Source organism: Thalia democratica, chromosome 4 (assembly GCF_965202585.1).
Source record: "Thalia democratica chromosome 4, ktThaDemo2.hap1.1, whole genome shotgun sequence".
Classification (NCBI taxonomy): Eukaryota; Metazoa; Chordata; class Thaliacea; order Salpida; family Salpidae; genus Thalia; species Thalia democratica.
Window position 1 is genome coordinate 54,768,219 of NC_139168.1, and position 9,900 is coordinate 54,778,118.

The following is a 9,900-nucleotide window of genomic DNA, read 5'->3' on the forward strand; positions in this document are numbered from 1 at the left end:
CTAGAAAACCTGTAATTGTTAACAATTTTTACATATTAAGTAGTAAAATTTTGGTTTGACATGAAGAATCTCTCATAATTTTTTTTTAACACATTTGAAGTAGCTTAACTGTATCTTTTTAATGTTGTTATACTACTTAACACAGTTTTTAACCTTAACTTTAGTCTAAAACTAGACTGTGTTCTTTCAATATCTGTACTCAGAACGGATATCAAATATGTCAATATTCAGCTTCCCTGTTAAATTTGTTTATGAATTACATGTTGTTTTTTGTTGTTCTACTTGTTTAAATTCTTTAAAAAAAAAACTAAATTTTTTTAAAGAAAAAATTATTGATACAATAAAAGCAAGCAGGTTGATTTAAAACAAATGTTATGCTATGAAATGTTAAAATTTGTTTAAATTCTTAAAATATTTTTTTAAATCTTGATTGTTACATCAAAAGCAAGCAGGTTTATATGAAATAAATGTTGATAAAAGAGAAATGCATGAGCATGAATGTTTTGTTTTAATTTTTATAACTGCATGCATATTTTTCAGCAGATATTTGTATAGTTTGATAAATTTCTAGATGCTTTTTAGTTTGTTCACTTATTTTTCTAAGTAAAAGTTATAGAATATAATAAACATAACAATAAACTGTACAGACATAAACAAAACCTATAAATAGTATGGACAGATTATATATGTAATTTATTTACTTTTACAAAATAATTGATGGGTTTTAAATATTACCGAAATACTAAAAGTTTTACTCTAATGCACCATGCTATAAGTAGCCAGCATTTAACAAATGGTAGTTTTAATTAATTTGAGCTAAAAACGTTTCATAAAAATATAGCTATTATTTAAGTTATTTTTTGTACATTTGTAAAACTGCGTTAGTTGAATGCGCCTTCTGTAATATGGTGTTATTAACTATGAGTGTTCATTCAACATATATGAATTTTTATTTATTAAAAGTTTATTAAATGTGAATCAAACCTCACCCTACAGAAACTTTGAAGTACTCTAAAAATATTTTTGCAAATTAATTATGTAACAGTGTTGTAATTGTTGCTTAATTTGTAAACACAAAATTAATTAAACTTAGAATATAAAAACTAAATTCAAAAAAGTAAGATAAATTTAAATTAACTAAATTATAAGTATACTTGGAAAAAGAGCAAAGATCATTTTTTAAACTTACTGATTTTTTTTTGGCCTCTAAGACTTTTTCACAAAAGTTTTTGTAGTATGACTTTTTTTAATTTTAATAAAGAGAATTTAAGTAGATTTCTGAAATTATAATTACTATTAAGTTACAATCAATTATTTGTAGTGGAGGCTTAAAAACAAATCTACTTCAGGCTCCCTCATCATTCACAATAGCTGTAATACATGTTAAAACTCGAGCAAAGATGCTTGAGGCAATACTGGGCATAAGCAGCTGCTTGCTTAAATGTTTGATGATAAAGTACAAGCTGCTCGTTTAAGGCGTACCGAGTGCACAGCTGTAATAAAATATGACCTTTGGCCCATGTGCAAGGATTACTCAAAAAGAAAATTGGAGATGACTTATAATTTCCTTTTTGTTGACAAGGCTACTGTTAAGGCTGGCGAAATCAGCTATTTTGGTAAGCATCTAAAAGTTGTAACTATTTTTTATATACCAAATTTATTAACATTATGTAATATTGGTTCTGCTTGTAAAGAGTTATTTTTTTTAGAATTTAATTAATTTCTTCTAGTTAATTAGTAGAAAGGTTTTAATTTCATATTTAATTTTTCAGTTTTTAATTTATAAATTTGTAATAATATTATATATAGTTATTATTTATTTGTAATCATTTTGAAAATTATTTTTAGAGTCTTTTGTAGTATGAATGGGTTTAACCAAGTAACAGTTTTTTTTACAAAAAAACACTTATTATTATAAATTGTAAATTTACCCAAAATTAAAAAGCAGTAAAAGTTGTTTAAAGCAAATTAAGTAAAACAAGCTACAAAAATTATACATATAAATTGTAACGCTTTTCTTATGAAATAATTTTAGAAAATAGTCAATTCTAGTTCTGTTGATCATCTTGAACATTTAAACATTATTATCAAAATCTCTTTAATCACAAGTTCAAAAATTATATGAATAAATTGTATATAGCTTGACTTTTATTTTTGACTTTGGTTGGTCTACTTGAATGCTCTTGTTCATGCACTTTTCATAACCAGTATATATATATTAAAGGGAGCATAACTACTTTTTATATTCTGTAGGTTGATATGAAAAATACTACCAATGAAAGTGGTTGGATAGAAACCTCAAATTAGCTTCTTTGTCCGAAATTAAAAAGTTCAATTCAAAAAACAGCAGACCCACATTAGATGCTTCAACTACCCAATAATATAATTCAAGAGGTTTGAAACTTGTTTTTTTAGAATATGTTTTAATGCTAAAAGCATTTTTAAATGGTTAAGCTGAAATTTTAAACTCTGTAAATATTTTTAAATTACCTTTATACATGTCTTGTAATTTAAGATAACAGTATATATTATTATGAACAAGTTGTTGTGTTTCCTAGAGGTTTTGCAATCTTTATTAAGATTTAAGTGTAAAATCACAAACTTCAGAGCTAGGTATGCTTGATATATTGAAATAGTTTGTTCCTAGTGTTTTATTTCATCTGAGTTTTTAGGAAATGAAAACTTTTTAGAGATGTTTTTTATTTATTAGTTTAGTACATATTTGTAGTTTTACCACTCACAGTTTTTTTCTCAAAAATTAAACTTAATTTATTTTTAAACAAAGAACATGTTCCTCTATTGTTTTATCATTTTATTAGAATTATAGTTTTATCAATCACTGATTTGTTTAAAAGTCTTAACAATTAGATAAAGTATTGTTTTTTAACTTAAAATGTGCTTAAAATCTCCTGTTTAATTCTATTTTTTTGTTGTATTAAACTATAAGAGTGTGTTAATCTACTTTAAATTGAACATAAAGATATATTTTTGCTGTTTTTGTTTTCTACATGTTAATAACAAATCAAACATATAACATTTTAACGAACATTTTTATATAATTTTATGTTGAAAAGGTAAAATTTTCAAAAGAAAGTTCCTTCTTGTGTGAATTTTCTTTTAACTTTGATGCTACTTTATGCTTTTTTAAAGAAGTAGGTGACTCTAAAAAAAAGTAATTGTTTAAAGCAATTTAGTTTTTGATTGCATTAAAAGTTTCTTTACTTTTTAAGTCAACTTAAATATCAACAAAAAGGTTATTATTTAGTGTTTTTTTATACTTATTTTTATTAAACTACACTTAAATAAGTTTATGTTTAAAAATTGATTTCAAAATGTTTTGTTTTAATTGATTTTCATATTTATGTAGAACAAACAAAATTACTCAAGCTTGCAATATAAAATGCATTTTAAAGCTTAGTTATTTAAAACTTATTTGAAAGTTGTATTGTAGTAAGTTATTTGAAACATGTAGTTTAATTTTTTTAATCTCAGAAGAAAAAAAACTTCTAAAACGGAATTCATATATACTATATGATCAAAAATGTTGTGTAGTAAATTTTAAATTAATTAGATTAAAGGAACATAGCTTATTGTTAAATATTGTATATAAGTAAGCTCATGTAATGTTTTAAAACATTTAATATTAAATTTGTTTTTTTTATAAATCTCTGTTTTTTGTTACATCATTGGTAATATATGAATGCTTTAAACTAATTATTTTTTTTACCTTGTACATTGGAGGTTAAGTGTGTAATCTTTCAATTAATGTTGTAGTTTTTGATATTCAATTTTATATGAGTGTAAAAAGTATTTTAAGCCATATCTTCCCATCGATTTTATTTATTTTTAAAGTTATGGATAAAAGTTAGTTTTTTTATTACACACTGAAAGTTTTTAATTAAAGTTTTTGAAACTATAATTTTAAGCTCTACATTTTGATTAAAATTTAACTATTATGAATACCAGTGTAGATACTATTCTTAATCAAATTTTTTTCATTTTCACTTAGCTAATGACATAAAACTATTAGAACAAGAATGTAAATAGCATATATATTTTTTAAATAATTTTAATAAATACCAATGTAAGTAATTTTTAAAATAGCTTTAATCCATATGTTTTCTCATTTTTATAATGAACATAAAGGATTATAAGACCAGCTTCAAATTAAAAATAAAGCTTCTATGTATCTTTCATTAATAAATAGATTTTACTGTTTTTAGGGTGTATTCACACTTTTAGTTTTGCTAAGTTACAAATAATAAACTGTTTCTTAACTTTTTCAATTTATACATTGACATTTACTTTTTCTTTGATTTTTATTTGTAAAAAAGCTTTAGTTTTTATTATTCTTTTTAAAGCCTTTTTTGTAGATTAACTTATACCATTTGAATTTTTTTTTTCAAATCTAAAAAATAATCAATAAAAAATAACCGTTAATCGGAAATTCTATTTTCTATGATTCAGTTTTAATAAGTACCAATAAAAGTATCTATTTTCTTTTTCAATAGCTTTAATCCTTATATTTTTTATTGTTATGATGAACAAAAAATATTATAAGACCAGCTTAAATTTAAATAAAAATTCTTCTATGTATACTGTTGTTGTTAGATATATTTTACTGTCTATAGGGTTAATTTACAATTTTTTAAAAGTTAACCATTTAAAACTTTTACATGACTTTCACATGTTATAAAAATGTTAATTATGAAAAAGCCTTATTTTTTTTTACTGAGAGCTTATAAATGTTAAAGGTAATGTAATATAGTTTAGGTATTGATAAAAATGTAAACATTGAATGCAATATTTATTACAAATAAAGTAAGTTTTTAATAAAGAAACAAAAGTATTTAGGGAATTTTTTGTTTTTAAAAGCATAAGTATTGATTACTTATATAAATTTAGTTTTAAAATATAGCTAAAACTGCAAACTAGCGAATGGTTTTTGTTGATTAGACCATTTAATGTTAATGTAGTTTTTGCATTGTATCATAATATTTTTTAATATATTTCGTTCAAGTATATTAAATAGAAGTTAATGAATTAAAAATAACTACATTTAAAAAAAGTTTTCAAGTTTAATTTACTTAGCAAAAAATAGAAAAAATACTATTAACACAATTTCTTAAAATGCAAACTTAAGCAGCAGTGCAAACTCATAACTTGCACATTTAACCGAATGTGCGAACTCACAAAATTCTCCATTTAGAAATAATTATTAGTTTTATAAACAAAAAATTATAATTTTTGAAAGTAGCTTTTCAATCACCTAAAAAACAGTATAGGAAGTTGCTCTGCTCTGATGCAAAGGCTTTAGTTTAAGTATTTAGTCATGAAAAAGTTTACTTTCATAAACTTTAAATTTGTGAGAAAAGCACTATACTATAACATTTTAATAGTAAGCTAAGCATTCATTGATATTCAAAGTAAGTCAAACTTAGCTCTTGTGAGATACCAAACGGTTAAAATATTTTGTATGTCAAGTTTTCATTGAAAATTATATAAGGGCAAAAATAGCTATAAAATTCTGGCAACTGTGCTCGCAATAACTCCTAGCTAACGATTTTTAATTCTTATAGCTCGTTTTATATTTCACATTTACTATTTTTAAACGCAATACTTTATTGCAGATAAAGTATTGCTATAACGCTCAATAAAAAAATAGTTTTTTTACTTAATTAATGGCTTAATGAATTTAAGGTTTTAGTTAAAAATATTTAAGAAACTTAATTGTCTATTCAAGCTGACATATAATATATATTTTTTTTAATATAAGATGTAACGTTAAAAGGCTTTAAATCCTGGAGATCCTGATAAGCTAAGCTTATCGGAATATATACCACAGATCAGGGGCGTGTTTTGACTGTTTTCCTGTTTTCTGTGAACCCCCTGAAAAAAAAAAAAAGGAAAAAAGAAAAAAAGATTCTGAGAATATCACTAAAAACGTTGTTTATTGACTTTGTTTTGGTTATTTGATAAACTTTGGATAATGAATGTTTAATTTATAACACTGAAAGATTAAAAAGTTTCCTTAACAAAAAATGCTCGTTTTTGCCCAGCTGAAATAGATTTTAAATAACATTTTAATTGTGACGTCATAATAGGTAATAGTTTTAAAGTAGCATTTTTTTCTAGGAAACTTTTCACTAAGATGCTCTTAGTTCCTATTGTAAGTTGTTAGTTTGTTTAAATAAACTTTTATTAAGTATTGTTTTTGAACTAGTAAGTACAACTTTACTTAAAAAATGTCAAATATAATCACTAAAGTTTTATCTTACTTAGTTTATTGTATATAATAATGTTGTGTGAAGGTTTTGTGTTTTGTTGTTATTTAAAATGTTGTGTTTGTACTTAAACACTTATATTTTTTGTTTATGTGTCAACCAACTGGGTTCAAACCTTGAAAAGTTAAATTCAAAGAGTTTTCATAATCATATTTAGACATTCAATTTATTCTTTTAACATTTAATGGTATTTTGATTTACTTATTTAAGTTGTTTTGTTTTTGTTTATCTGTTCGCCACAAAGTTGTATAAGACTTGTACAATTGTATAAGTCTAAATATTTTTTATAAATGGAATTTAAATTTTTATTTAAGTTGTTTTAATTTTGTAAATGTGTTGGCCACAAAGTTAGTTCTTGATTTTTTGAAATTTTCAACTCAGAGATTTTAAAACCAACATTATAATTCATGCACCATAAGGCAAACATTTAATAATAACTTAAAGATATTTTAATTTTATTGTATAAGTTTAAACATTTTTTTAGTGAAATTTTAATTTTTATAGATTAAATTACTTGAAAAAATTATTGTTTTTATAAAAAGATATATAAATGTAAGAAGTTTAAAATTTAAAAGAAAAAATTATAAAAACTCCATCTATACTAACATTTAAATCAAAATTTTTTAAGCTCATAATTTTTTTCTGGTTCTTTTAATTTTTATTTATCTAAATTTAATACAGTATAATAAATAAAAAAAAATAATATTTTTCTATTACTTTTATATGTTTTTTTATTTCTAAGCAGAAAAAAGCATTTTAAACACAGAGTTTATTCTTTAATCATACAATGGTATTTTATTATTTTTATTAAAGTTGCTTTATTTTGTATATCTGTTGGCCACAAAGTTGATTCTTGATTTTTTGAAATTTTCAACTCAAAGAGATTTCAAAACCATCATTAGAATCCCTGCACTGCACCATCAGGCAAACATTTAAATAAAATTAAAATATATTTAAATTTGATTGTATAATTCTAAACAACTGTTTTAGTGAAATTTCAATTTTTATAAATTAAATTACTTGGAAAGAAACATTTTTATTAGAAGTAGATATATAAATGTAAAGAGTTTAAAATTTGTAAGAACTCCATCTATACTAACATTTAAATGATTTTTTTTTATAAAAATTTATTATAGTTTTAATTGTTTTATAATATTGTTTCCTGATAAAAAGGTTAATTTTTTGTAGAGTAAGTTAGTTATGTGTGTAATATTTTTGTTTTAAATAATAATTTTGTAATTTGATATACAATTTGTAAGTTCATAATTTTTCTTGATCTTGTAGTTTTTCTATCTAAATTAAATACATTATAAAAAATAAAAAATTATAATGTTCTTTTATTACTACTTATAGGTTTTATTTTATTTCTGAGCAGAAAACAAGCATTTTAAACACAGAGTTTTTCGGTTAAATATTGCTTACTGAAGTGGCAGTGCATACTTAAAAATGCGTGCTTAAGCGGCAAATTAAGAACAAAAAAAAATTGTGAACCCCCTTTGAAAAAAGTCTAGACACGCCCCTGCCACAGATGTTTTTGTGTCAAAACTTTATTCCGACTAACGGCGTTTCACTGCACTCAAATAAGTTTAGGAACAGATCTACGGAGTCTCAAAAAAGCTCTAAGAGTAGCTATTCTTAGAGCTTTTTTGAGACTCCGTAGATCTGTTCTTAAATTTGTTTGAGAGCAGTGAAACGCCGTTAGTCGGAATAAAGTTTTGACACAAAAACATCCGTGGTATTTTTTAATATATGTAATTAGTAGTTGATAATATTTTTATCTCTTTATTTTGTAAAGTTTACAATGTAAACTTTATTCTAAACAGGGTTGCCAAACAAACAGGCTAGTTTAAAAACTTGAAACACTTAGACTAGGTTAAACCAGTTTAAGACATTTATAAAACTCAGGTGTGTGTAAAACTTTTATATTTGAATAAATCTTCGAATTCTCATGATAGTTTTTATGACTGTAGTGTAGTTTTTTTTTTTTTTAGCCTACTTATATATTATGAGCTTTTTTTTAATTATGATATTTTAGTTAGGTATTTAAGTTTGATTAACAGCAATTTTTTAGCTTTTTCAACTTGTAATAAACTTAGAATGGTTTAATATAACTCAGTCATTTTTTCTTTTTAAGTGGCGACTATGTAAAAGACTAATTTATTAATAATAAGTTATTTCATTTAAGTTTTTGAGTATCAATTATGTTAAAAGCTAGTTTTTAGTGTATTGACCATACAAATAGATAAAAATTTTATTTAGTTAACTAATTACTGATTTTTTAAAGAGTGAAAGCTATTTAAAACTCAAAACTTATTTTCAATAGTTAATACTTTTAAAAATATGAAAAAGCGGTTCAATATATAAAAAGTGTGTAAAAGTGCCGCCCCAAAATATTTTTTAAGCTCAGTTTTCATAGAGAACTAGATTGTAAGTAATAATAAAAAAGTAATAATAAAAAAATAAGTTATACTTATCTAGTCTTTAAGGCAGTACGTAGTTTGTTAAGACTTAAGTATTCATATGAATATGTATAATTTAAATAGGCGTTTTATGTTTAGCTTAAAGTCACTTAAAATAAAAAACTGAATAAAAGTAAAACTTTCTTTAGTATGACTATAACTAAAACCAAAAGATTATTTAAAGGTCACTGAAAATAAAACTGTGGCCCGCGAAGATTTTGGAAACTTGAAATTTGGCCCGCGAGCACCAACTGCCTGCCGATCCCTGGATAAAAGGAAGCCCAAAAAAAAACGACTTGATAAAATTTAGTTCTTATTTTTTAAAAAACTACATCAAAATTACGTTATTTTAGAAGTATTTTTGTAGAAAATTTAAGTATAGATTATATATAAATCTATAACTTACGAAAATTTTAAATTTGTTAAAAGATAGTTTTCATCCAAAATAAGCCATCAAATGCATTTTGAAAGTTATTTCTGTACTATCTTACAATTCAAAGAGTTTTATTTTTAGCGTTGAAAATTTTTGTACAGTTCACATAACGATTTAATGGGTGCACGACTATTCAAATTCTGACAATTTAAATTCTGACAATTCAAACTCGACAATTCAAATACGGACAATTCAAATTCCGACAACTCAAATTCAAACAATTCAAATTTCGACTACTCAAATTTGGACAACTCAAATTCGGACAACTTAAATTCAGACAATTTGAATTCCGAAAACTCAAATTCGGATAATTCAAATTCCGACAACTCAAATTTGGACATTTCAAACTTCGACTATTCAAATTCGGACAATTTAAATTCCGACAACTCAAATTTAGACAATTCAAACTACGACAACTCAAATTCGGGTAATTCAAACTACGACAATTGAACTATTTAAATAAAGCGACTAAAATGTACACATATGTTACAATAAATTATGCAATGAGAATTAAAAATTTTATCAAATGTTGCTTTATAGATTTGAGATTTTAAAGTTTTTAAATAATAATTTTTTATTTATTAAAAGATATTCTAGTTTTTCTAAAAAATAAATAAACAAATTATTAGATATAAAACTGTGTTACAGAAATAAACGATTATATAGATAAAATTTAAAATTTTTTGAATAATTTTAGACATAAAAATTAAGTAATCTTTAAAAA

General features: G+C 23.3%; 1 long non-coding RNA gene across 1 annotated transcript; it reads left to right on the plus strand.

The window, feature by feature from the left end:
- The first annotated feature begins 1,277 nt into the window (after positions 1-1,277).
- LOC145834919 (uncharacterized) lies at positions 1,278-9,684 on the plus strand. The gene is made up of 3 exons (XR_014369800.1): positions 1,278-1,616; positions 2,254-2,394; positions 8,928-9,684. It is a non-coding gene; the product is annotated as an uncharacterized LOC145834919 (long non-coding RNA).
- Positions 9,685-9,900: the final 216 nt, after the last annotated feature.